Source organism: Equus asinus, unplaced genomic scaffold, assembly GCF_041296235.1.
Source record: "Equus asinus isolate D_3611 breed Donkey unplaced genomic scaffold, EquAss-T2T_v2 contig_813, whole genome shotgun sequence".
Taxonomy (NCBI): domain Eukaryota; kingdom Metazoa; phylum Chordata; class Mammalia; order Perissodactyla; family Equidae; genus Equus; species Equus asinus.
The window spans coordinates 268,392-296,280 of NW_027225531.1; the positions used below are offsets into that span (position 1 = coordinate 268,392).

The following is a 27,889-nucleotide window of genomic DNA, read 5'->3' on the forward strand; positions in this document are numbered from 1 at the left end:
GGCCCGCCACGGTCACTCCCACACCCGCGGGGAAACCCCAGCAAGGGGAACGCGCGGGCACGCGCCCGAGCCTGCCCGCCCCCACACGGCACGCCGTGGGGGGCGACGAGGCACCCGTCCCCCCCGAGGGGGACGAGGGGCACGCCTCCCTTACCGACTCGACCCCCCCGCTCCTCAGACACACCAGCGCAGTGGTTACCTGAGGAGGCCGACGGGAACAGGGAACGACACCGCCACTCGGCCTCGGGCGCCTGAGGGACGACCTGGAACGCTCCAGGGGCACCGCCAACGGCCTGGGGAACGCGCTCACGCGCCCGGGAAGGCGCGCGGCGCGGCGGCAACACGGCCCGCCCCACCGCGGGGAGGGCCGCCCGCGAGACACAGCCAAGAGGCACAGGCAGAGCATCCGCCGCGTCACGGAGACCCCGACACCGCCCACGCCACGAGGCACGGGGCGGGGGAGCGAGGTCGGGCCGGATTCCGCACCCCTGCCGCCTCCCACACGCCACTCGCAGCGGGGGAGAACGGGCGAGGGGACCCGCGGGCAGAGCGAGAAGAGCGGTCCCGTTCGCCATGAACGTCCGTCCCTCGTCTGGCACGGCTTAGGCCCGGCCCGGGAGAGCACAGCATCACCACATCGGTCGGCAGCATAACGCGAGGGACCCCCGAGCAAGGGAAGGCCGGCGAGGACAGCGAGCGGAGGAGCCTGCTTCAGCCTCACCGACCCCTCTCCTCCTCCAGCAAGCGCGGGCGACGACCCCAGGACGAGAACGCCTGACACGCACTGGCACGGAGCCGGTGGGATGGGGTAAGTCGCGACCGCACCCGGGTGCCGGCGGCAGGGAGTGCACGTGGTAGAGGACCCCGCGCCCCTAACCCCGCCGCCCTCGGGTACCAGAGACCGGAGGTGGCACCACGGTCGTGGGGGCGCCTGGAACGCACAAGAGCCGGCGCGCAGGCCCCAGCGGGCGGCTCAAGCGGCGGGGGTGGAAACGGGCGTCCGGTTCTCGGCCAGAGCCCGGAGCCCTCCCCGCACACGCATCCAGGCACCCGGAAGCTCTCGGGCGACTGTCACCCGAGCAGAGCGTGTCAGCACTTATCTGGCGGCACAAAACCACCCATTCGGGGGCAAGAATCGCCGCGCCCGGAGACGGGGCCCACCCACGGATCACCAGGGGAACCCCTGGATCACGGCCACGGCCACCAGACCCCAAGCACGACCCCATCGCCACCAGGCCCGGAGCTCCCGGGGCCATCTGGTCGACCCCAGAAGCGTGGCGGCAGGGGGAGCCGGGGACAGCCTCCCCGGGCCGCCCGCGCGGGCCGGGACCGGTCGGTCCCTCCCTCTGAGTCGCCGGGTCAGGACTTAGAAAAGAATTCCGCGGAGGCGCCTCCGGCGACCGGGCCCGGGGCGGGACCGTGGCTCCCGTCCCTCAGCCGGGGCTCCACCTACGCCTCGAGCCGGCCCCCTCCCGCCTCCGGACAAAGACGCGACCCGCGAAACTCGGAGAGAGAAGTCCGGTCCGACGGCCCGGACCCACCCCGGGCACGCGTCCGGGCCGGGGACGCCCTCCCCGGCCCGCCCTCGAGGGCTCCCGGGGCCGGTCCACGCTCTTCTCCAGGGCGGGACTTGGAAAAAAAACTGCCACGGAGGAGGAGGCATCCGAGGACCGGGCCCGGTCCCCACCGCCAGAGCCGGTCGACTCGGAAGACCAGTGGGGAAAAGGCCAGCCCGGCGGCCGAGCCCGTCGCGCCCTCCACGGGCCTCCCCCGCAAGGCCCCGGCCGGTCGCCCACCTCCGGAGCGGGGCGCGGAAAGGGGATCGGCGACGCGGAAGGCCCGACCACCGGGCCGCCCTCGGGACGACGGCCGGGCACGGGACGAGCTCCCTCGCCCGTTCCCCCGCGGCGGCCCCCCACCCCCTCCCGGGGACGGAGGGGCACCGGCGGCTGCTGGTCGACCCGTCCGGGAGGCCCCACACCCCGGCCGGCACCGGGCGGCGCGGCGACAGCCACCTCCCTCAGTAGCCTGCACCTCCAATCTCCGGCGAGCGGGCGTCGCGCTCACGCCCCGGCGCCACCGGGCCAGATCCCGCCAGCGACGCCGGCCTCCCGGGACTCTGCCTCGGTCACCGCGGCCGAGTCCCGTCCCTTGGCCCGCGTCGCCGGAGCTCCGGAGGAAAGAGACGATATAAAAGCGGCCGCCAGGTGGCACCCGGCGACCGACGACCGCCTCAGCGGGACGGAGCCGGAGCGCGGGCCCGCCGGGGAGCACAGCCGGGCCGCCGGGCCGCCCGATCCCGTCCCGGAGCCCCCTCGGACCCAGCCTCCCGGCCCAGTGCGGCCCCGGGGCGTCCGCCCGCGGGCTCCCGGCCGCCAAGGCGCAGCCCCAGCCGCAGGAGGGGGACTCGGAAAAGGTTTCTCGGGCGATCACCGGGAAGGGGAAGGGGAGAGTTCCCCCCAGAGAGGCCAGGGGGCGGCCCGGGCCGGGCTGGGCCGGTGCGGCCGGGAGGCCGCCGCTTCCCGGAGCGGCTGGAGCGCCCCCGGGGTTCCCGGGAGGACTTAGAAAATCAGGGCGGGCGGGGACGGTCAAACCGAAACCAGGCACGTCATCCGAGAAGGACCGTGATGACGGGAGGAGGAAAGCTTTCCAGTCCAGAGGGCCTGTCGAAGGCAGGCGGAGAGTCTACCCGCTGAAACTGACGAAGATGGGCAAAAGAAGCTAGCTCAGGCGCCGACATTTAAGGAAATAAAAAAAAAAAAGCACGAGGGCGTGGAGAAATGGGGAAAAATCAACACTGAGAAATCTACCCTCTGAAACCGACGAAGATGGGCAACAGGGGCTAGCTCAGGTGGCAATTTTTAAGGAAAAATGAAAGGAAGTGCGTGGAGACCTGGGGAAAAAGCAACACGGAGAAATCTACCCTCTAGAACTGAGAAAGAAGCGCAACAGAGGCTAGCTCAGGTGGCAATCTTTAAGCAAAAAAAATAAAATAAAAAAATACAATGGCGAGGAGACCCGGTCAAAAAGCAACCCTGAAAAAGGTACCCTCTGAAACTGAGGAAGCAGGGCAACAGTGCCTAGCTCAGGTGACAATCTTTAAGCAAAAGAAACACACAAGGGCGTGGGGAGCTGGCGAAAAGGCAACACTGAGAAATCCACCCTCTGAAACGGACGAAGATGGGCAACAGAGGCTAGCTCAGGTGGCAATCGTTAAGCAAAAGAAACACACAAGGGCGTGGAGACCTGGGGAAAAAGCAACACGGAGAAATCCACCCTCTGAAACTGAGGAAGATGGGCAAGAGAGGCTACCTCAGGTGGCAATCCTTAAGCAAAAGCAAAGCACAAAGGCGTGGAGCCCTGGGGACAAAGCAACCCTGAAATATCTACCCTCTGAAACTGAGGAACATGGGCAAGAGAGGCTAGCTCAGGTGGCACTCGTTAAGCAAAAACAAAACCCAAAGGCGTGGAGACCTGGGGAAAAAGCAACCCTGAAATATCTACCCTCTGAAACTGAGGAAGATGGGCAAGAGAGGCTGGCTTCAGGTGGCAATCGTTAAGCAAAAGAAACACACAAGGGCGTGGAGACCTGGGGAAAAAGCAACATTCAGAAATCCACCCTCTGAAACTGAGGAAGATGGGCAACAGAGGCTACCTCAGGTGGCAATCGTTAAGCCAAAGAAACACACAAGGGTCTGGAGACCTGGGGAAAAAGCAACACGGAGAAATCCACCCTCTGAAACTGACGAACATGGGCAAAAGAAGCTAGCTCAGGTTGCAACCTTTAAGCAGAAAAAAAACACAAGGGCGTGCAGACCTGGCAAAAAAGCAACAGTGAGAAATCTACCCTCTGAAACCGACGAAGATCGACAACAGAGGCTAGCTCAGGTGGCAATTTTTAAGGAAAAATAAAAGGAAGTGCGTGGAGACCTGGGGAAAAAGCAACACGGAGAAATCTACCCTCTAGAACTGAGAAAGAAGCGCAACAGAGGCTAGCTCAGGTGGCAATCTTTAAGCAAAAAAAATAAGATAAAAAAATACAATGGCGAGGAGACCCGGTCAAAAAGCAACCCTGAAAAAGGTACCCTCTGAAACTGAGGAAGCAGGGCAACAGTGCCTAGCTCAGGTGACAATCTTTAAGCAAAAGAAACACACAAGGGCGTGGGGAGCTGGCGAAAAGGCAACACTGAGAAATCCACCCTCTGAAACGGACGAAGATGGGAAACAGAGGCTAGCTCAGGTGGCAATCGTTAAGCAAAAGAAACACACAAGGGCGTGGAGACCTGGGGAAAAAGCAACACGGAGAAATCCACCCTCTGAAACTGAGGAAGATGGGCAAGAGAGGCTACCTCAGGTGGCAATCCTTAAGCAAAAACAAAGCACAAAGGCGTGGAGCCCTGGGGACAAAGCAACCCTGAAATATCTACCCTCTGAAACTGAGGAACATGGGCAAGAGAGGCTAGCTCAGGTGGCAATCGTTAAGCAAAAACAAAACACAAAGGCGTGGAGACCTGGGGAAAAAGCAACCCTGAAATATCTACCCTCTGAAACTGAGGAAGATGGGCAAGAGAGGCTGGCGTCAGGTGGCAATCTTTAAGCAAAAGAAACACACAAGGGCGTGGAGGCCTGGGGAAAAAGCAACACGGAGAAATCCACCCTCTGAAACTGAGGGACATGGGCAAAAGAAGCTAGCTCAGGTTGCAACCTTTACGCAGAAAAAAAACACAAGGGCGTGCAGACCTGGCAAAAAAGCAACAGTGAGAAATCTACCCTCTGAAACCGACGAAGATGGACAACAGAGGCTAGCTCAGGTGGCAATTTTTAAGGAAAAATAAAAGGAAGTGCGTGGAGACCTGGGGAAAAAGCAACACGGATAAATCTACCCTCTAGAACTGAGAAAGAAGCGCAACAGAGGCTAGCTCAGGTGGCAATCTTTAAGCAAAAAAAATAAGATAAAAAAATACAATGGCGAGGAGACCCGGTCAAAAAGCAACCCTGAAAAAGGTACCCTCTGAAACTGAGGAAGCAGGGCAACAGTGCCTAGCTCAGGTGACAATCTTTAAGCAAAAGAAACACACAAGGGCGTGGGGAGCTGGCGAAAAGGCAACACTGAGAAATCCACCCTCTGAAACGGACGAAGATGGGCAACAGAGGCTAGCTCAGGTGGCAATCGTTAAGCAAAAGAAACACACAAGGGCGTGGAGACCTGGGGAAAAAGCAACACGGAGAAATCCACCCTCTGAAACTGAGGAAGATGGGCAAGAGAGGCTACCTCAGGTGGCAATCCTTAAGCAAAAACAAAGCACAAAGGCGTGGAGCCCTGGGGACAAAGCAACCCTGAAATATCTACCCTCTGAAACTGAGGAACATGGGCAAGAGAGGCTAGCTCAGGTGGCAATCGTTAAGCAAAAACAAAACACAAAGGCGTGGAGACCTGGGGAAAAAGCAACCCTGAAATATCTACCCTCTGAAACTGAGGAAGATGGGCAAGAGAGGCTGGCTTCAGGTGGCAATCTTTAAGCAAAAGAAACACACAAGGGCGTGGAGGCCTGGGGAAAAAGCAACACGGAGAAATCCACCCTCTGAAACTGAGGGACATGGGCAAAAGAAGCTAGCTCAGGTTGCAACCTTTAAGCAGAAAAAAAACACAAGGGCGTGCAGACCTGGCAAAAAAGCAACAGTGAGAAATCTACCCTCTGAAACCGACGAAGATGGACAACAGAGGCTAGCTCAGGTGGCAATTTTTAAGGAAAAATAAAAGGAAGTGCGTGGAGACCTGGGGAAAAAGCAACACGGAGAAATCTACCCTCTAGAACTGAGAAAGAAGCGCAACAGAGGCTAGCTCAGGTGGCAATCTTTAAGCAAAAAAAATAAAATAAAAAAATACAATGGCGAGGAGACCCGGTCAAAAAGCAACCCTGAAAAAGGTACCCTCTGAAACTGAGGAAGCAGGGCAACAGTGCCTAGCTCAGGTGACAATCTTTAAGCAAAAGAAACACACAAGGGCGTGGGGAGCTGGCGAAAAGGCAACACTGAGAAATCCACCCTCTGAAACGGACGAAGATGGGCAACAGAGGCTAGCTCAGGTGGCAATCTTTAAGCAAAAGAAACACACAAGGGCGTGGAGACCTGGGGAAAAAGCAACACGGAGAAATCCACCCTCTGAAACTGACGAACATGGGCAAAAGAAGCTAGCTCAGGTTGCAACCTTTAAGCAGAAAAAAAACACAAGGGCGTGCAGACCTGGCAAAAAAGCAACAGTGAGAAATCTACCCTCTGAAACCGACGAAGATGGACAACAGAGGCTAGCTCAGGTGGCAATTTTTAAGGAAAAATAAAAGGAAGTGCGTGGAGACCTGGGGAAAAAGCAACACGGAGAAATCTACCCTCTAGAACTGAGAAAGAAGCGCAACAGAGGCTAGCTCAGGTGGCAATCTTTAAGCAAAAAAAATAAGATAAAAAAATACAATGGCGAGGAGACCCGGTCAAAAAGCAACCCTGAAAAAGGTACCCTCTGAAACTGAGGAAGCAGGGCAACAGTGCCTAGCTCAGGTGACAATCTTTAAGCAAAAGAAACACACAAGGGCGTGGGGAGCTGGCGAAAAGGCAACACTGAGAAATCCACCCTCTGAAACGGACGAAGATGGGCAACAGAGGCTAGCTCAGGTGGCAATCTTTAAGCAAAAGAAACACACAAGGGCGTGGAGACCTGGGGAAAAAGCAACACGGAGAAATCCACCCTCTGAAACTGAGGAAGATGGGCAAGAGAGGCTACCTCAGGTGGCAATCCTTAAGCAAAAACAAAGCACAAAGGCGTGGAGCCCTGGGGACAAAGCAACCCTGAAATATCTACCCTCTGAAACTGAGGAACATGGGCAAGAGAGGCTAGCTCAGGTGGCAATCGTTAAGCAAAAACAAAACACAAAGGCGTGGAGACCTGGGGAAAAAGCAACCCTGAAATATCTACCCTCTGAAACTGAGGAAGATGGGCAAGAGAGGCTGGCTTCAGGTGGCAATCTTTAAGCAAAAGAAACACACAAGGGCGTGGAGGCCTGGGGAAAAAGCAACACGGAGAAATCCACCCTCTGAAACTGAGGGACATGGGCAAAAGAAGCTAGCTCAGGTTGCAACCTTTAAGCAGAAAAAAAACACAAGGGCGTGCAGACCTGGCAAAAAAGCAACAGTGAGAAATCTACCCTCTGAAACCGACGAAGATGGACAACAGAGGCTAGCTCAGGTGGCAATTTTTAAGGAAAAATAAAAGGAAGTGCGTGGAGACCTGGGGAAAAAGCAACACGGAGAAATCTACCCTCTAGAACTGAGAAAGAAGCGCAACAGAGGCTAGCTCAGGTGGCAATCTTTAAGCAAAAAAAATAAAATAAAAAAATACAATGGCGAGGAGACCCGGTCAAAAAGCAACCCTGAAAAAGGTACCCTCTGAAACTGAGGAAGCAGGGCAACAGTGCCTAGCTCAGGTGACAATCTTTAAGCAAAAGAAACACACAAGGGCGTGGGGAGCTGGCGAAAAGGCAACACTGAGAAATCCACCCTCTGAAACGGACGAAGATGGGCAACAGAGGCTAGCTCAGGTGGCAATCTTTAAGCAAAAGAAACACACAAGGGCGTGGAGGCCTGGGGAAAAAGCAACACGGAGAAATCCACCCTCTGAAACTGAGGAACATGGGCAAAAGAAGCTAGCTCAGGTTGCAACCTTTAAGCAGAAAAAAAACACAAGGGCGTGCAGACCTGGCAAAAAAGCAACAGTGAGAAATCTACCCTCTGAAACCGACGAAGATGGACAACAGAGGCTAGCTCAGGTGGCAATTTTTAAGGAAAAATAAAAGGAAGTGCGTGGAGACCTGGGGAAAAAGCAACACGGAGAAATCTACCCTCTAGAACTGAGAAAGACGCGCAACAGAGGCTAGCTCAGGTGGCAATCTTTAAGCAAAAAAAATAAAATAAAAAAATACAATGGCGAGGAGACCCGGTTAAAAAGCAACCCTGAAAAAGGTACCCTCTGAAACTGAGGAAGCAGGGCAACAGTGCCTAGCTCAGGTGACAATCTTTAAGCAAAAGAAACACACAAGGGCGTGGGGAGCTGGCGAAAAGGCAACACTGAGAAATCCACCCTCTGAAACGGACGAAGATGGGCAACAGAGGCTAGCTCAGGTGGCAATCTTTAAGCAAAAGAAACACACAAGGGCGTGGAGACCTGGGGAAAAAGCAACACGGAGAAATCCACCCTCTGAAACTGAGGAAGATGGGCAAGAGAGGCTACCTCAGGTGGCAATCCTTAAGCAAAAACAAAGCACAAAGGCGTGGAGCCCTGGGGACAAAGCAACCCTGAAATATCTACCCTCTGAAACTGAGGAACATGGGCAAGAGAGGCTAGCTCAGGTGGCAATCGTTAAGCAAAAACAAAACACAAAGGCGTGGAGACCTGGGGAAAAAGCAACCCTGAAATATCTACCCTCTGAAACTGAGGAAGATGGGCAAGAGAGGCTGGCTTCAGGTGGCAATCTTTAAGCAAAAGAAACACACAAGGGCGTGGAGGCCTGGGGAAAAAGCAACACGGAGAAATCCACCCTCTGAAACTGAGGAACATGGGCAAAAGAAGCTAGCTCAGGTTGCAACCTTTAAGCAGAAAAAAAACACAAGGGCGTGCAGACCTGGCAAAAAAGCAACAGTGAGAAATCTACCCTCTGAAACCGACGAAGATGGACAACAGAGGCTAGCTCAGGTGGCAATTTTTAAGGAAAAATAAAAGGAAGTGCGTGGAGACCTGGGGAAAAAGCAACACGGAGAAATCTACCCTCTAGAACTGAGAAAGAAGCGCAACAGAGGCTAGCTCAGGTGGCAATCTTTAAGCAAAAAAAATAAGATAAAAAAATACAATGGCGAGGAGACCCGGTCAAAAAGCAACCCTGAAAAAGGTACCCTCTGAAACTGAGGAAGCAGGGCAACAGTGCCTAGCTCAGGTGACAATCTTTAAGCAAAAGAAACACACAAGGGCGTGGGGAGCTGGCGAAAAGGCAACACTGAGAAATCCACCCTCTGAAACGGACGAAGATGGGCAACAGAGGCTAGCTCAGGTGGCAATCGTTAAGCAAAAGAAACACACAAGGGCGTGGAGACCTGGGGAAAAAGCAACACGGAGAAATCCACCCTCTGAAACTGAGGAAGATGGGCAAGAGAGGCTACCTCAGGTGGCAATCCTTAAGCAAAAACAAAGCACAAAGGCGTGGAGCCCTGGGGACAAAGCAACCCTGAAATATCTACCCTCTGAAACTGAGGAACATGGGCAAGAGAGGCTAGCTCAGGTGGCAATCGTTAAGCAAAAACAAAACACAAAGGCGTGGAGACCTGGGGAAAAAGCAACCCTGAAATATCTACCCTCTGAAACTGAGGAAGATGGGCAAGAGAGGCTGGCTTCAGGTGGCAATCTTTAAGCAAAAGAAACACACAAGGGCGTGGAGGCCTGGGGAAAAAGCAACACGGAGAAATCCACCCTCTGAAACTGAGGGACATGGGCAAAAGAAGCTAGCTCAGGTTGCAACCTTTAAGCAGAAAAAAAACACAAGGGCGTGCAGACCTGGCAAAAAAGCAACAGTGAGAAATCTACCCTCTGAAACCGACGAAGATGGACAACAGAGGCTAGCTCAGGTGGCAATTTTTAAGGAAAAATAAAAGGAAGTGCGTGGAGACCTGGGGAAAAAGCAACACGGAGAAATCTACCCTCTAGAACTGAGAAAGAAGCGCAACAGAGGCTAGCTCAGGTGGCAATCTTTAAGCAAAAAAAATAAAATAAAAAAATACAATGGCGAGGAGACCCGGTCAAAAAGCAACCCTGAAAAAGGTACCCTCTGAAACTGAGGAAGCAGGGCAACAGTGCCTAGCTCAGGTGACAATCTTTAAGCAAAAGAAACACACAAGGGCGTGGGGAGCTGGCGAAAAGGCAACACTGAGAAATCCACCCTCTGAAACGGACGAAGATGGGCAACAGAGGCTAGCTCAGGTGGCAATCTTTAAGCAAAAGAAACACACAAGGGCGTGGAGACCTGGGGAAAAAGCAAGACGGAGAAATCCACCCTCTGAAACTGACGAACATGGGCAAAAGAAGCTAGCTCAGGTTGCAACCTTTAAGCAGAAAAAAAACACAAGGGCGTGCAGACCTGGCAAAAAAGCAACAGTGAGAAATCTACCCTCTGAAACCGACGAAGATGGACAACAGAGGCTAGCTCAGGTGGCAATTTTTAAGGAAAAATAAAAGGAAGTGCGTGGAGACCTGGGGAAAAAGCAACACGGAGAAATCTACCCTCTAGAACTGAGAAAGAAGCGCAACAGAGGCTAGCTCAGGTGGCAATCTTTAAGCAAAAAAAATAAGATAAAAAAATACAATGGCGAGGAGACCCGGTCAAAAAGCAACCCTGAAAAAGGTACCCTCTGAAACTGAGGAAGCAGGGCAACAGTGCCTAGCTCAGGTGACAATCTTTAAGCAAAAGAAACACACAAGGGCGTGGGGAGCTGGCGAAAAGGCAACACTGAGAAATCCACCCTCTGAAACGGACGAAGATGGGCAACAGAGGCTAGCTCAGGTGGCAATCTTTAAGCAAAAGAAACACACAAGGGCGTGGAGACCTGGGGAAAAAGCAACACGGAGAAATCCACCCTCTGAAACTGAGGAAGATGGGCAAGAGAGGCTACCTCAGGTGGCAATCCTTAAGCAAAAACAAAGCACAAAGGCGTGGAGCCCTGGGGACAAAGCAACCCTGAAATATCTACCCTCTGAAACTGAGGAACATGGGCAAGAGAGGCTAGCTCAGGTGGCAATCGTTAAGCAAAAACAAAACACTAAGGCGTGGAGACCTGGGGAAAAAGCAACCCTGAAATATCTACCCTCTGAAACTGAGGAAGATGGGCAAGAGAGGCTGGCTTCAGGTGGCAATCTTTAAGCAAAAGAAACACACAAGGGCGTGGAGGCCTGGGGAAAAAGCAACACGGAGAAATCCACCCACTGAAACTGAGGGACATGGGCAAAAGAAGCTAGCTCAGGTTGCAACCTTTAAGCAGAAAAAAAACACAAGGGCGTGCAGACCTGGCAAAAAAGCAACAGTGAGAAATCTACCCTCTGAAACCGACGAAGATGGACAACAGAGGCTAGCTCAGGTGGCAATTTTTAAGGAAAAATAAAAGGAAGTGCGTGGAGACCTGGGGAAAAAGCAACACGGAGAAATCTACCCTCTAGAACTGAGAAAGAAGCGCAACAGAGGCTAGCTCAGGTGGCAATCTTTAAGCAAAAAAAATAAGATAAAAAAATACAATGGCGAGGAGACCCGGTCAAAAAGCAACCCTGAAAAAGGTACCCTCTGAAACTGAGGAAGCAGGGCAACAGTGCCTAGCTCAGGTGACAATCTTTAAGCAAAAGAAACACACAAGGGCGTGGGGAGCTGGCGAAAAGGCAACACTGAGAAATCCACCCTCTGAAACGGACGAAGATGGGCAACAGAGGCTAGCTCAGGTGGCAATCTTTAAGCAAAAAAAATAAGATAAAAAAATACAATGGCGAGGAGACCCGGTCAAAAAGCAACCCTGAAAAAGGTACCCTCTGAAACTGAGGAAGCAGGGCAACAGTGCCTAGCTCAGGTGACAATCTTTAAGCAAAAGAAACACACAAGGGCGTGGGGAGCTGGCGAAAAGGCAACACTGAGAAATCCACCCTCTGAAACGGACGAAGATGGGCAACAGATGCTAGCTCAGGTGGCAATCTTTAAGCAAAAGAAACACACAAGGGCGTGGAGACCTGGGGAAAAAGCAACACGGAGAAATCCACCCTCTGAAACTGAGGAAGATGGGCAAGAGAGGCTACCTCAGGTGGCAATCCTTAAGCAAAAACAAAGCACAAAGGCGTGGAGCCCTGGGGACAAAGCAACCCTGAAATATCTACCCTCTGAAACTGAGGAACATGGACAAGAGAGGCTGGCTTCAGGTGGCAAACGTTAAGCAAAAGAAACACACAAGGGCGTGGAGACCTGGGGAAACAGCAACACGGAGATATCGACCCTCTGAAACTCAGGAAGATGGGCAAGAGAGGCTAGCTCAGGTGGCAATCGTTAAGCAAAAACAAAACCCAAAGGCGTGGAAACCTGGGGAAAAAGCAACCCTGAAATATCTACCCTCTGAAACTGAGGAAGATGGGCAAGAGAGGCTGGCTTCAGGTGGCAATCTTTAAGCAAAAGAAACACACAAGGGCGTGGGGAGCTGGGGAAAAGGCAACACTGAGAAATCCACCCTCTGAAACGGACAGAGATGGGCAACAGAGGCTAGCTCAGGTGGCAATCGTTAAGCAAAAGAAACACACAAGGGCGTGGAGGCCTGGGGAAAAAGCAACACGGAGAAATCCACCCTCTGAAACTGAGGAACATGGGCAAAAGAAGCTAGCTCAGGTTGCAACCTTTAAGCAGAAAAAAAACACAAGGGCGTGCAGACCTGGCAAAAAAGCAACAGTGAGAAATCTACCCTCTGAAACCGACGAAGATGGACAACAGAGGCTAGCTCAGGTGGCAATTTTTAAGGAAAAATAAAAGGAAGTGCGTGGAGACCTGGGGAAAAAGCAACACGGAGAAATCTACCCTCTAGAACTGAGAAAGACGCGCAACAGAGGCTAGCTCAGGTGGCAATCTTTAAGCAAAAAAAATAAAATAAAAAAATACAATGGCGAGGAGACCCGGTTAAAAAGCAACCCTGAAAAAGGTACCCTCTGAAACTGAGGAAGCAGGGCAACAGTGCCTAGCTCAGGTGACAATCTTTAAGCAAAAGAAACACACAAGGGCGTGGGGAGCTGGCGAAAAGGCAACACTGAGAAATCCACCCTCTGAAACGGACGAAGATGGGCAACAGAGGCTAGCTCAGGTGGCAATCTTTAAGCAAAAGAAACACACAAGGGCGTGGAGACCTGGGGAAAAAGCAACACGGAGAAATCCACCCTCTGAAACTGAGGAAGATGGGCAAGAGAGGCTACCTCAGGTGGCAATCCTTAAGCAAAAACAAAGCACAAAGGCGTGGAGCCCTGGGGACAAAGCAACCCTGAAATATCTACCCTCTGAAACTGAGGAACATGGGCAAGAGAGGCTAGCTCAGGTGGCAATCGTTAAGCAAAAACAAAACACAAAGGCGTGGAGACCTGGGGAAAAAGCAACCCTGAAATATCTACCCTCTGAAACTGAGGAAGATGGGCAAGAGAGGCTGGCTTCAGGTGGCAAACGTTAAGCAAAAGAAACACACAAGGGCGTGGAGACCTGGGGAAACAGCAACACGGAGATATCGACCCTCTGAAACTCAGGAAGATGGGCAAGAGAGGCTAGCTCAGGTGGCAATCGTTAAGCAAAAGAAACACACAAGGGCGTGGAGGCCTGGGGAAAAAGCAACACGGAGAAATCCACCCACTGAAACTGAGGGACATGGGCAAAAGAAGCTAGCTCAGGTTGCAACCTTTAAGCAGAAAAAAAACACAAGGGCGTGCAGACCTGGCAAAAAAGCAACAGTGAGAAATCTACCCTCTGAAACCGACGAAGATGGACAACAGAGGCTAGCTCAGGTGGCAATTTTTAAGGAAAAATAAAAGGAAGTGCGTGGAGACCTGGGGAAAAAGCAACACGGAGAAATCTACCCTCTAGAACTGAGAAAGAAGCGCAACAGAGGCTAGCTCAGGTGGCAATCTTTAAGCAAAAAAAATAAGATAAAAAAATACAATGGCGAGGAGACCCGGTCAAAAAGCAACCCTGAAAAAGGTACCCTCTGAAACTGAGGAAGCAGGGCAACAGTGCCTAGCTCAGGTGACAATCTTTAAGCAAAAGAAACACACAAGGGCGTGGGGAGCTGGCGAAAAGGCAACACTGAGAAATCCACCCTCTGAAACGGACGAAGATGGGCAACAGAGGCTAGCTCAGGTGGCAATCTTTAAGCAAAAAAAATAAGATAAAAAAATACAATGGCGAGGAGACCCGGTCAAAAAGCAACCCTGAAAAAGGTACCCTCTGAAACTGAGGAAGCAGGGCAACAGTGCCTAGCTCAGGTGACAATCTTTAAGCAAAAGAAACACACAAGGGCGTGGGGAGCTGGCGAAAAGGCAACACTGAGAAATCCACCCTCTGAAACGGACGAAGATGGGCAACAGATGCTAGCTCAGGTGGCAATCTTTAAGCAAAAGAAACACACAAGGGCGTGGAGACCTGGGGAAAAAGCAACACGGAGAAATCCACCCTCTGAAACTGAGGAAGATGGGCAAGAGAGGCTACCTCAGGTGGCAATCCTTAAGCAAAAACAAAGCACAAAGGCGTGGAGCCCTGGGGACAAAGCAACCCTGAAATATCTACCCTCTGAAACTGAGGAACATGGACAAGAGAGGCTGGCTTCAGGTGGCAAACGTTAAGCAAAAGAAACACACAAGGGCGTGGAGACCTGGGGAAACAGCAACACGGAGATATCGACCCTCTGAAACTCAGGAAGATGGGCAAGAGAGGCTAGCTCAGGTGGCAATCGTTAAGCAAAAACAAAACCCAAAGGCGTGGAAACCTGGGGAAAAAGCAACCCTGAAATATCTACCCTCTGAAACTGAGGAAGATGGGCAAGAGAGGCTGGCTTCAGGTGGCAATCTTTAAGCAAAAGAAACACACAAGGGCGTGGGGAGCTGGGGAAAAGGCAACACTGAGAAATCCACCCTCTGAAACGGACAGAGATGGGCAACAGAGGCTAGCTCAGGTGGCAATCGTTAAGCAAAAGAAACACACAAGGGCGTGGAGGCCTGGGGAAAAAGCAACACGGAGAAATCCACCCTCTGAAACTGAGGAACATGGGCAAAAGAAGCTAGCTCAGGTTGCAACCTTTAAGCAGAAAAAAAACACAAGGGCGTGCAGACCTGGCAAAAAAGCAACAGTGAGAAATCTACCCTCTGAAACCGACGAAGATGGACAACAGAGGCTAGCTCAGGTGGCAATTTTTAAGGAAAAATAAAAGGAAGTGCGTGGAGACCTGGGGAAAAAGCAACACGGAGAAATCTACCCTCTAGAACTGAGAAAGACGCGCAACAGAGGCTAGCTCAGGTGGCAATCTTTAAGCAAAAAAAATAAAATAAAAAAATACAATGGCGAGGAGACCCGGTTAAAAAGCAACCCTGAAAAAGGTACCCTCTGAAACTGAGGAAGCAGGGCAACAGTGCCTAGCTCAGGTGACAATCTTTAAGCAAAAGAAACACACAAGGGCGTGGGGAGCTGGCGAAAAGGCAACACTGAGAAATCCACCCTCTGAAACGGACGAAGATGGGCAACAGAGGCTAGCTCAGGTGGCAATCTTTAAGCAAAAGAAACACACAAGGGCGTGGAGACCTGGGGAAAAAGCAACACGGAGAAATCCACCCTCTGAAACTGAGGAAGATGGGCAAGAGAGGCTACCTCAGGTGGCAATCCTTAAGCAAAAACAAAGCACAAAGGCGTGGAGCCCTGGGGACAAAGCAACCCTGAAATATCTACCCTCTGAAACTGAGGAACATGGGCAAGAGAGGCTAGCTCAGGTGGCAATCGTTAAGCAAAAACAAAACACAAAGGCGTGGAGACCTGGGGAAAAAGCAACCCTGAAATATCTACCCTCTGAAACTGAGGAAGATGGGCAAGAGAGGCTGGCTTCAGGTGGCAAACGTTAAGCAAAAGAAACACACAAGGGCGTGGAGACCTGGGGAAACAGCAACACGGAGATATCGACCCTCTGAAACTCAGGAAGATGGGCAAGAGAGGCTAGCTCAGGTGGCAATCGTTAAGCAAAAACAAAACCCAAAGGCGTGGAGACCTGGGGAAAAAGCAACCCTGAAATATCTACCCTCTGAAACTGAGGAAGATGGGCAAGAGAGGCTGGCTTCAGGTGGCAATCTTTAAGCAAAAGAAACACACAAGGGCGTGGGGAGCTGGGGAAAAGGCAACACTGAGAAATCCACCCTCTGAAACGGACAGAGATGGGCAACAGAGGCTAGCTCAGGTGGCAATCGTTAAGCAAAAGAAACACACAAGGGCGTGGAGGCCTGGGGAAAAAGCAACACGGAGAAATCCACCCTCTGAAACTGAGGAACATGGGCAAAAGAAGCTAGCTCAGGTTGCAACCTTTAAGCAGAAAAAAAACACAAGGGCGTGCAGACCTGGCAAAAAAGCAACAGTGAGAAATCTACCCTCTGAAACCGACGAAGATCGACAACAGAGGCTAGCTCAGGTGGCAATTTTTAAGGAAAAATAAAAGGAAGTGCGTGGAGACCTGGGGAAAAAGCAACACGGAGAAATCTACCCTCTAGAACTGAGAAAGAAGCGCAACAGAGGCTAGCTCAGGTGGCAATCTTTAAGCAAAAAAAATAAAATAAAAAAATACAATGGCGAGGAGACCCGGTCAAAAAGCAACCCTGAAAAAGGTACCCTCTGAAACTGAGGAAGCAGGGCAACAGTGCCTAGCTCAGGTGACAATCTTTAAGCAAAAGAAACACACAAGGGCGTGGGGAGCTGGCGAAAAGGCAACACTGAGAAATCCACCCTCTGAAACGGACGAAGATGGGCAACAGAGGCTAGCTCAGGTGGCAATCTTTAAGCAAAAAAAATAAGATAAAAAAATACAATGGCGAGGAGACCCGGTCAAAAAGCAACCCTGAAAAAGGTACCCTCTGAAACTGAGGAAGCAGGGCAACAGTGCCTAGCTCAGGTGACAATCTTTAAGCAAAAGAAACACACAAGGGCGTGGGGAGCTGGCGAAAAGGCAACACTGAGAAATCCACCCTCTGAAACGGACGAAGATGGGCAACAGAGGCTAGCTCAGGTGGCAATCTTTAAGCAAAAGAAACACACAAGGGCGTGGAGACCTGGGGAAAAAGCAACACGGAGAAATCCACCCTCTGAAACTGAGGAAGATGGGCAAGAGAGGCTACCTCAGGTGGCAATCCTTAAGCAAAAACAAAGCACAAAGGCGTGGAGCCCTGGGGACAAAGCAACCCTGAAATATCTACCCTCTGAAACTGAGGAACATGGGCAAGAGAGGCTAGCTCAGGTGGCAATCTTTAAGCAAAAACAAAACACAAAGGCGTGGAGACCTGGGGAAAAAGCAACCCTGAAATATCTACCCTCTGAAACTGAGGAAGATGGGCAAGAGAGGCTGGCTTCAGGTGGCAAACGTTAAGCAAAAGAAACACACAAGGGCGTGGAGACCTGGGGAAACAGCAACACGGAGATATCGACCCTCTGAAACTCAGGAAGATGGGCAAGAGAGGCTAGCTCAGGTGGCAATCGTTAAGCTAAAACAAAACCCAAAGGCGTGGAAACCTGGGGAAAAAGCAACCCTGAAATATCTACCCTCTGAAACTGAGGAAGATGGGCAAGAGAGGCTGGCTTCAGGTGGCAATCTTTAAGCAAAAGAAACACACAAGGGCGTGGGGAGCTGGGGAAAAGGCAACACTGAGAAATCCACCCTCTGAAACGGACAGAGATGGGCAACAGAGGCTAGCTCAGGTGGCAATCGTTAAGCAAAAGAAACACACAAGGGCGTGGAGGCCTGGGGAAAAAGCAACACGGAGAAATCCACCCTCTGAAACTGAGGAACATGGGCAAAAGAAGCTAGCTCAGGTTGCAACCTTTAAGCAGAAAAAAAACACAAGGGCGTGCAGACCTGGCAAAAAAGCAACAGTGAGAAATCTACCCTCTGAAACCGACGAAGATGGACAACAGAGGCTAGCTCAGGTGGCAATTTTTAAGGAAAAATAAAAGGAAGTGCGTGGAGACCTGGGGAAAAAGCAACACGGAGAAATCTACCCTCTAGAACTGAGAAAGACGCGCAACAGAGGCTAGCTCAGGTGGCAATCTTTAAGCAAAAAAAATAAAATAAAAAAATACAATGGCGAGGAGACCCGGTTAAAAAGCAACCCTGAAAAAGGTACCCTCTGAAACTGAGGAAGCAGGGCAACAGTGCCTAGCTCAGGTGACAATCTTTAAGCAAAAGAAACACACAAGGGCGTGGGGAGCTGGCGAAAAGGCAACACTGAGAAATCCACCCTCTGAAACGGACGAAGATGGGCAACAGAGGCTAGCTCAGGTGGCAATCTTTAAGCAAAAGAAACACACAAGGGCGTGGAGACCTGGGGAAAAAGCAACACGGAGAAATCCACCCTCTGAAACTGAGGAAGATGGGCAAGAGAGGCTACCTCAGGTGGCAATCCTTAAGCAAAAACAAAGCACAAAGGCGTGGAGCCCTGGGGACAAAGCAACCCTGAAATATCTACCCTCTGAAACTGAGGAACATGGGCAAGAGAGGCTAGCTCAGGTGGCAATCGTTAAGCAAAAACAAAACACAAAGGCGTGGAGACCTGGGGAAAAAGCAACCCTGAAATATCTACCCTCTGAAACTGAGGAAGATGGGCAAGAGAGGCTGGCTTCAGGTGGCAAACGTTAAGCAAAAGAAACACACAAGGGCGTGGAGACCTGGGGAAACAGCAACACGGAGATATCGACCCTCTGAAACTCAGGAAGATGGGCAAGAGAGGCTAGCTCAGGTGGCAATCGTTAAGCAAAAACAAAACCCAAAGGCGTGGAGACCTGGGGAAAAAGCAACCCTGAAATATCTACCCTCTGAAACTGAGGAAGATGGGCAAGAGAGGCTGGCTTCAGGTGGCAATCTTTAAGCAAAAGAAACACACAAGGGCGTGGGGAGCTGGGGAAAAGGCAACACTGAGAAATCCACCCTCTGAAACGGACAGAGATGGGCAACAGAGGCTAGCTCAGGTGGCAATCGTTAAGCAAAAGAAACACACAAGGGCGTGGAGGCCTGGGGAAAAAGCAACACGGAGAAATCCACCCTCTGAAGCTGAGGAACATGGGCAAAAGAAGCTAGCTCAGGTTGCAACCTTTAAGCAGAAAAAAAACACAAGGGCGTGCAGACCTGGCAAAAAAGCAACAGTGAGAAATCTACCCTCTGAAACCGACGAAGATCGACAACAGAGGCTAGCTCAGGTGGCAATTTTTAAGGAAAAATAAAAGGAAGTGCGTGGAGACCTGGGGAAAAAGCAACACGGAGAAATCTACCCTCTAGAACTGAGAAAGAAGCGCAACAGAGGCTAGCTCAGGTGGCAATCTTTAAGCAAAAAAAATAAAATAAAAAAATACAATGGCGAGGAGACCCGGTCAAAAAGCAACCCTGAAAAAGGTACCCTCTGAAACTGAGGAAGCAGGGCAACAGTGCCTAGCTCAGGTGACAATCTTTAAGCAAAAGAAACACACAAGGGCGTGGGGAGCTGGCGAAAAGGCAACACTGAGAAATCCACCCTCTGAAACGGACGAAGATGGGCAACAGAGGCTAGCTCAGGTGGCAATCTTTAAGCAAAAGAAACACACAAGGGCGTGGAGACCTGGGGAAAAAGCAACACGGAGAAATCCACCCTCTGAAACTGAGGAAGATGGGCAAGAGAGGCTACCTCAGGTGGCAATCCTTAAGCAAAAACAAAGCACAAAGGCGTGGAGCCCTGGGGACAAAGCAACCCTGAAATATCTACCCTCTGAAACTGAGGAACATGGGCAAGAGAGGCTAGCTCAGGTGGCAATCTTTAAGCAAAAGAAACACACAAGGGCGTGGAGACCTGGGGAAAAGGCAACACTGAGAAATCCACCCTCTGAAACGGACGAAGATGGGCAACAGAGGCTAGCTCAGGTGGCAATCGTTAAGCAAAAACAAAACCCAAAGGCGTGGAGACCTGGGGAAAAAGCAACCCTGAAATATCTACCCTCTGAAACTGAGGAAGATGGGCAAGAGAGGCTGGCTTCAGGTGGCAATCTTTAAGCAAAAGAAACACACAAGGGCGTGGAGACCTGGGGAAAAAGCAACATTCAGAAATCCACCCTCTGAAACTGAGGAAGATGGGCAACAGAGGCTACCTCAGGTGGCAATCGTTAAGCCAAAGAAACACACAAGGGTGTGGAGACCTGGGGAAAAAGCAACACGGAGAAATCCACCCTCTGAAACTGACGAACATGGGCAAAAGAAGCTAGCTCAGGTTGCAACCTTTAAGCAGAAAAAAAACACATGGGCGTGCAGACCTGGCAAAAAAGCAACAGTGAGAAATCTACCCTCTGAAACCGACGAAGATGGGCAACAGAGGCTAGCTCAGGTGGCAATTTTTAAGGAAAAATAAAAGGAAGTGCGTGGAGACCTGGGGAAAAAGCAACACGGAGAAATCTACCCTCTAGAACTGAGAAAGAAGCGCAACAGAGGCTAGCTCAGGTGGCAATCTTTAAGCAAAAAAAATAAGATAAAAAAATACAATGGCGAGGAGACCCGGTGAAAAAGCAACCCTGAAAAAGGTACCCTCTGAAACTGAGGAAGCAGGGCAACAGTGCCTAGCTCAGGTGACAATCTTTAAGCAAAAGAAACACACAAGGGCGTGGGGAGCTGGCGAAAAGGCAACACTGAGAAATCCACCCTCTGAAACGGACGAAGATGGGCAACAGAGGCTACCTCAGGTGGCCATCGTTAAGCCAAAGAAACACACAAGGGTGTGGAGACCTGGGGAAAAAGCAACACGGAGAAATCCACCCTCTGAAACTGAGGAACATGGGCAAAAGAAGCTAGCTCAGGTTGCAGCCTTCAAGCAGAAAAAAAAAAGACGCAAGGGCGTGGAGAGCTGGCGAAAAAGCAACACTGAGAAATCTACCCTCTGAAACCGAAGAAGATGGGCAACAGAGGCTAGCTCAGGTGGCAATCTTTAAGCAAAAAAAAAAAAATAAAAAAATACAATGGCGAGGAGACCCGGTCAAAAAGCAACCCTGAAAAAGGTACCCTCTGAAACTGAGGAAGCAGCGCAACAGTGCCTAGCTCAGGTGACAATCTTTAAGCAAAAAAAAAAAACAAAAAACAAAAAACAAAAAACAAAACCCACAATGGAGTGGAGACCCGGGGGAAATCAACACTGAAAAATACAAAAAGAATGGAAGACCAATAGACAGAGCAGGCACTTTCACCTGGGGTGGAGGAGGTACGCATGGATGACCGATAAGCGCATGAAAAGATGTGAGCTGTTCCCTGGAAAAGCAAGTGAGAAAATTAGAGGGAGACATTGTGGGGACACATGGGTGAGACTGCCTTCTTCCAAATACCGGAACAGGATCAAACTGCTAGTCAGGTCGCGGAGAAGCCAAGTCAGTCACTCACGCCTCACTGGTGGTGAAGGGAAACGGTATGGCCTCTGTGAAAAAGGGCGTGGCGGGTTCCAAAACTGACACGCCGCGGAAACCACCACCGAAAGTGGCAACCTACATAAGCCTTTGGTGTATCTTGCCTCCTAAGAGCGTCTGTATGTAGCTGGAGCCTTGGGTCGTTAAGGCTTCCACAGTGATCTGTGGTGGGTGGGTGGGGGGGGGGGGCCTTGGGCCTTGGGGGTCTCCGCTGGACCTCCAGGAAGTCAGCTTTTGTGGAGTCCCGTGAGTCCTTCCAGGGAGGGAGGCATCCAACCCGAGGGTGGTCTGGAGGGCACCACTCCCACCACTCCCGGGGGCTGGGGCGGGGGGCGGGGTGGGGGCTGCGGCCACGTTCCTGTTCATTCACACAGAATCCGGGGCATGAATGTTCTTAGCAGCTCTGTTCCACACAGCCCCACACTGGAAACCACACAGACGTCCTGCGAGTCCCATCCCTTGCTCATGTCGCCGGGGCTCCGGAGGAGGGCCACTCTGTAAAAGCGGCCGCCAGATGGCGCCCAACGACCGGCGCGGAGGGGTCAGCGGGAGGGAACCGGGTCACCAGCCAGCGAGAGTGCACAGCCTGAGCCCACCGCCGGGTCAGGTCTCTCTCTGTCTCTGTCTCTGTCTCTGTCTCTGTCTCTGTCTCTCTCTGTCTCTGTCTCTGTCTCTGTCTCTCTCTGTCTCTCTCTCTCTCTCTTTCTCTCTGGGCCCGCTTGGGGCGGCCGGGAGGTCACCACGTGAGGCCCCAGGGTGTCCACCTCGGAGCTCCCAGGCAGCACAGGGCAACCCTGGGCGCAGAAGGAGGTGTTGGAAAATCGGCGGGGAGGGGGGTGGGGTGGGTGGGCTTGCCAGGAAGGGGACAGACTCCCCACGTGACTTCTGGGCCGGGCCGGGCGCGGGGCTGCCGGCTGGCTGACGCGGACAGAGGTGGAAAAGTCCCCGGAGATGCCACGGGGCAGGCCGGGGCTGCCGGCCCCCGCTTCCCGGAGCGGCCCGAGCACTTCCCGGGCTCCCGGGAGGACTTAGAAAATCACGGCGGGGTGGGGGGTGGGGGTCGCTGTCAAACCGAAACCATGCACGTCATCAGAGAAGGACCGTGACGACGGAGGAATTGTCCGCAGTCTGTCAGGAATTGTGTGCAGCCTGTCACTTCCGGCCCAGAGGGTCTCTCTAAGGCAGACGGACAGACAGAGCCCACAAGTCGTAGAGGAAAGGACCGAGCCGCTTGGCCGCGGAAAAGTTTACAACACAAAACAGGTCTCCCTCCGCACGGGGCCACAGCAAAGCCCAAAGACGACACACGGGGGGGAGCATGGGTGCAGATGCACGTGTGGTGATAAGAATATGGATTTCAGCAGGGCTTCCCGTCCTCATCAACAAGCAGAAGCACCCAAATGGTGGGGGTTGGGGGGCAGAGACCTCACAGCCATTCCCTCCACAAATCGAGTTCCCCGGGACATCCTCACAGCGCCGTGCTGTGAGTGTGTGTGGGTGTTTAAAATGGAGTAAATGTGGACGTGGAACTGCTCCGTGAAACCAAAATAACAACAGTCGTAGATCTTCTTTGGTCATTTAGAAAATTCTTTTTTTTTTTTTTTCCCCAGCGGTGCACGTATTTCCCTTCCAAAAAAGAAGAACGGGAAAGGAGATGTTAAAGGCAAGCAGAGAGAGGAAAACTGTTGCAAAACAAAAGCTGAGCTCCCGTCCGAGGGAGGCCTCCTCCATTGGAGGCCTAGGAAATCATTCTGACAAAATGGAGGATCTCTGTCTTTGGTGTCGATTCCCTCAGAGGTCAAGAGAAACATTTTCCAATGTCTTTATCAGGAGGAGACTAGAAGTTAGAGAAAAGTATCCTTTCGGGAGTGAGAAAAACAAATTCTGATTTTGCATCAGCTTCCCTCCGATCTTGAAACTCATTGACTTGATTCCATTCTGTCGACGGAAATAATCCGGAACCAATCTATCCGTGAAAATCGGGGTGCGTTTATTCTGAGCTAAAATGTGAGGACTGTGGCCCGGGGCCTTTCTTCCCGAAGGAAGAGAGGGTGCCCGGGAAGTGGGGTGTACAGAGTGCTTCTAGACCCCCAGAGAGGACGTTTCACATAGGATCGAAAGGTCCCTTGGATGATAGTCGCGAGACTGCTCTGTCGGCACAGCGATCGACAGACACTGCTGGGTGGCAGGTCTGTTGTCTGGGCCTGGGTGGTCACAGGGGAGCCGGATGGTCAAAGGTGAGCGCAACCATCCGCTCCTAGCCTAAGGAAAGATGCCTCTCCTTAAGGAAAGGCCCGAGCACGGGGAAGCTGCTCCTTTCCCTTAAGGGCATTGGTTCTTGCCGTAGGAAATGTGTAAAGCGGATCTACGATGCGATGCGTGCTCGACGGCCACGTCAGGCCCTTTTCGAAAAACACTGTCAGGCCGAATTAGGCCGACACCCAATGGCTTCCTCATAGACTCCCATAGATCCTATCGCTCGCCATTTCTATCTGTCCACTCGTTCCAATTTTAGGCCACTTGACCACGAACAGGCCTTTTTCTCAGATTATTTTCCCCGTGAAACTTTGATCACCTTTTCACAGACAAAACGATCTTTACTTTTTAGGCCCTCTTGCCTGAAGGCAGCCATCTCACTTTCCTTGAACACAAAGATGTTTCCCATATTCACTTTTAGTGGCTTTTTGTTTTGTTTTGTTTTGTTTTGAGGACGATGAGCCCTGAGCTAACTGCTGCCAATCCTCCTCTTTTTGCCGAGGAAGGCTGGCCCTGAGCTCACCTCCGTGCCCATCTTCCTCTATTTCATATGTGGGACGCCTACCACCACGTGGCTCGCCCAGCGGTGCCACGTCCACCCCCGGGATCCGAACTGGCGAACCCCGGGCCGGCGAAGCGGAACAGGCACACTTAACCAGCGCGCCACCGGGCCGGCCTAGTGGCTTTCATCGCATTTGTTAAGTAGATTTTTTAACCCTCACGAACCTTAATTTTGGTGAAAACTAAGAAGCCAGCAATTAGGAACTGTCCTTCCCATGAGCATTCCGTCGCTTGGCCAATGTCTAAACACTTGGCCACTTTTAGAAACATGGGATTTCATAGGTTTATCTTTTCCTTCGCTTTATTTGATTTCATCTCACTTTAGTTTTTGGGTGAGGAAGATCGGCCCTCACAGAGCTAACGCCTGTTGCCAATCTTCCGTTTTTGTTTTTTTTTTCCCCCCTCCCGATTTTTCTCCCCCAATCCCCCCCATGACATAGTTGTCTATCTTAGTTGAGGGCCCTTCCAGTTGTGGCATGTGGGACGCCGCCTCCACACGGCCCGACGAGCGGTGCCGTGTCCGTGCCGTGCCCGGGATCTGAACCGGCAAAACCCTGGGCCGCCGAAGGGGAGCTTGTGAACTTAACCACTCGGCCACGGGGCCGCCCCTGTCCGTGGACTTTTTTATCACCTGATTTCACCTCGCAAAACTTCAAAGCTTCAAGTTATCAGAGAGGTTTGGGAAGTTGTTTTTATTAATTTAATTAATTTATTTTTCGAGGAAGACGAGCCCCGAGCTGACACCTGCTGCCAATTCTCCTCTTTTTGCCCCGGGAGAGTGGTCCCGAGCTAACATCCGTGCCCATCCCCCTCCCCTTGATAGGCGGGACGCTGACCACAGCGTGGCTCGCCAAGCGGCGCCACGTCCGCACCCTGGATCCGAACCTGCGAACCCCTGGCTGACAAAACGGAACGTGCGAACTTAACCGCTGTGCCGCCGGGCTGGCCCTTCGGGAAGTTATTTTCAGGACACGGGCCATAAACTAGAATCACCGCTACAGGTTTATCGGAGCGACATCAGCGTTCGTGGTGGATTGAGTCGTCCCCTCTGTCTCTCCCCTCCAGGGCACAACCAAAGGGACGTCTATCGACCCACCCACCAAGGATTCCCCCCCCCCCCCGCACGGCACAGCAGGATGCCTGAGAGATCCACGCAGCCCTACAGCGGCAAGTCACATTCGCACAGTCAAAATTCAATGGCAGAGACAAAACGTTAAGGTCAGTGAGAGGGAAGAGAATAACCGGCCCAGGAGCAACGGTGTGAAGAACACGGAGAAGACGGGTCCTAGACGCCGGGGTCCCCGGAGCAGCGATTTCATCAGAGGCCCGCAAACGTCCACGATCTCCACACCACGTTTATGGCCGACTGCGTGCGTGGGTCCTTTGGAATCGACCAGGCTACCGTCCGGGCCACTTTGGGACATCGTGTCCAGCTGCCCCGAGCGGTGGAGCTGTCGTTCAAGTGTAAGATGGGGCCCGTCCGGGGAGAGAATGGGGACGGGGAAAGGGAGGCCGCGGGAAGTCACAGAGTCTGAGGTGTTCGGGGGAGACTGACTCTTCTGAAGTGGAGGTGGTAGAAGGAGAGCAGCAGGATTTTTGGATTTTTGTTCCCTCTGTTAGGTATCTGGGTCCGGAGGAGAGTGGGGCGGGGGGGGGGCGGGTGGTGGTGGTGGTGGTGGGTGTGAGGCTGAGGCGGGGCTGGTGTTTCCTTTCCGAGTCAGGTGGAAGAGCTCCTCCAGTGGAGGTTTTTAGACAAGGGGTCTGGTCTGGCAGGATGGGAGGTTGCGGGTTGAGCCACAGGGGAATCTGTCGTAGCTCAGACTCGGGCCTTTGAAGAAATAGACAGAGAGAGGAGTTTTGCTCTGTCTGTCACCGCAGCCGGCACCTCAGGAGCAACAACAGGAGGCTTCCCGAATGAGTGAAGGGGCAGGAGCCAGCGTGCCCCGTGCCTCTCTCAGCCCTGCGCCGGCAGGGAAGGAAGCAGGCAGGCAGGCCTCAGGGCTACTCCCGTCCTACTGCCCGGTGGTCCCTGTCCCGGCCCCGCCCCCACTCTCCCCCTGACCCTCACCGCTCCCCAGCCCTCTTCTCAGCCAGAGAGGCGATGGGGGGGGGGGCGGTGCGGTCCCAGAACAAGTTTCCTCTCATCCGCCATCATCTTGCCACCCTGACGACTTGGCCTGAGATCCGGCCTAGGCTGTACCCTGAGATCCGGCCTAGGCTGTACCCGTGTGTGGTTTTCCTGTGGACAAGGGGGCCGGTTCACCATTTCGGAAGAAACCCCTAGCCTTCCACTGCCGAGTCGCCAGCCTGGGAGGGGGGAGGGGGGAGGGGGGAGGGGAGGTCAGGCCCATTCATTCCGATGGGCCTGGCGTCAGGGCTTCATTCAAGTGCAGGAAGCTCTCTCCCATGGCCTCGGGCTTTTTTCCATTGAACGGCTTTCTTCAATTCCCCCACCCTTAGGCCGCAGTCCACCAAGGGCCGGGAGGCAGGGAGGGAAGATGTTGGGGCAGGGTGGCTGTCTGAGAAACTCGCCTCATCTGGGGCAGAAAGAGTGCCCCCCTCCTTTCTCTAACCCTACTAGACTGCTTGAGGATCACGGACGGTTTGGCTCATCGATGAGCCCTGCGTTATGGGCCCGGCAAGCAAACTCCTAACGGGCAACCCGCCGCTCTAGGCGTGTGTGGGTTTTTTGATCTTTCACCTTCAAGTTCGCACGACATCGGTCCGTGTCCCCCACCCCGGCTTCCCATGGGAAATCCTCCGTCTCTTTCCACAGACTCACTGGCGACTTCACACAGTGCCTGCCTCCTCCTCCTTAGGAAGGAAGGAAGGAAGGAAGGAAGGAAGGAAGGAAGGAAGGAAGGAAGGAAGGAAGGGGCTGACCCCGTGGCCGAGCGGTTGAGTTTGCACGCTCCGCTTCAGCGGCCCGGGGCTTGGAAGGTTCGGATCCTGGGCTCGGACACGGCACCGCTCATCAAACCACGCTGAGGTGGCGTCCCACACGGCAGAACCAGAGGGACCCTCAAAGAGAATATAGAACTAGGTACTGGGGTGCTCTGGGGAGAAGAAGAAGAAGGAGGAGGAATAAAAAGAAAAGAAAAGATTGGCAATGAGCTCGGGTGCCAGTCTTTAAAAAAAAAAAAAAAAAAGAGGAAGAAAGATGGACAAACAGGAACGAATCCCACTGACGGCACCTCCAAATGGTGGGGGGCAGGGGGGTGGGGGGGGTGGGGAGTGGCATCATCGGGCCAAGGGTGACTCTAAGCGTGATCCCGCGGTTGTGTTATTTGACATTTTATCGAATCGATTTATTATTTTATTTTTGAGGAAGATGAGCCCTGAGCGAACATCTGCCACCAATCCTCCTCTGTCGGCCGAGGAAGACTGGCCCTGAGCTGACATCCGTGCCCATCCCCCTCTACTTTCCAGGTGGGACGCCTGCCACAGCGTGGCTCGCCAAGCGGTGCCGGGTCCTGCGCCCGGGATCCGGACCGGCGAACCCGGGGCCGGCGGAGCAGAACGTGCGAACTTCACCGCCGCGCCACCGGGCCGGCCCCCGGAGTTGTTTTGAAAATCCAGTAAGGGGCTGGCCCCGTGGCCGAGTGGTTAAGTTCGCGCGCTCCGCTGCAGGCAGCCCAGTGTTTCATCGGTTCGTTCGGATCCCGGGCGCGGACACGGCACTGCTCATCAAACCACGCTGAGGCGGCGTCCCACATACCACCGCTAGAAGGACCCACCGCGAAGAACACACAACTACGTACCGGGGGGCTTTGGGGAGAAAAAGGAAAGACAAAAAATAAAATCTTCCAAACTCCAATAAAACTTTGAGTGAAGAC

The 27,889-nt window shown here is 52.8% G+C and overlaps 1 long non-coding RNA gene across 1 annotated transcript; it reads left to right on the forward strand.

Moving 5' to 3' along the window:
- Positions 1–239: 239 nt before the first annotated feature.
- On the forward strand, positions 240–27,889 carry LOC139044422 (uncharacterized). Its single transcript, XR_011501376.1, has 4 exons — positions 240–808; positions 25,119–25,517; positions 26,830–27,096; positions 27,381–27,889. It is a non-coding gene; the product is annotated as an uncharacterized lncRNA (long non-coding RNA).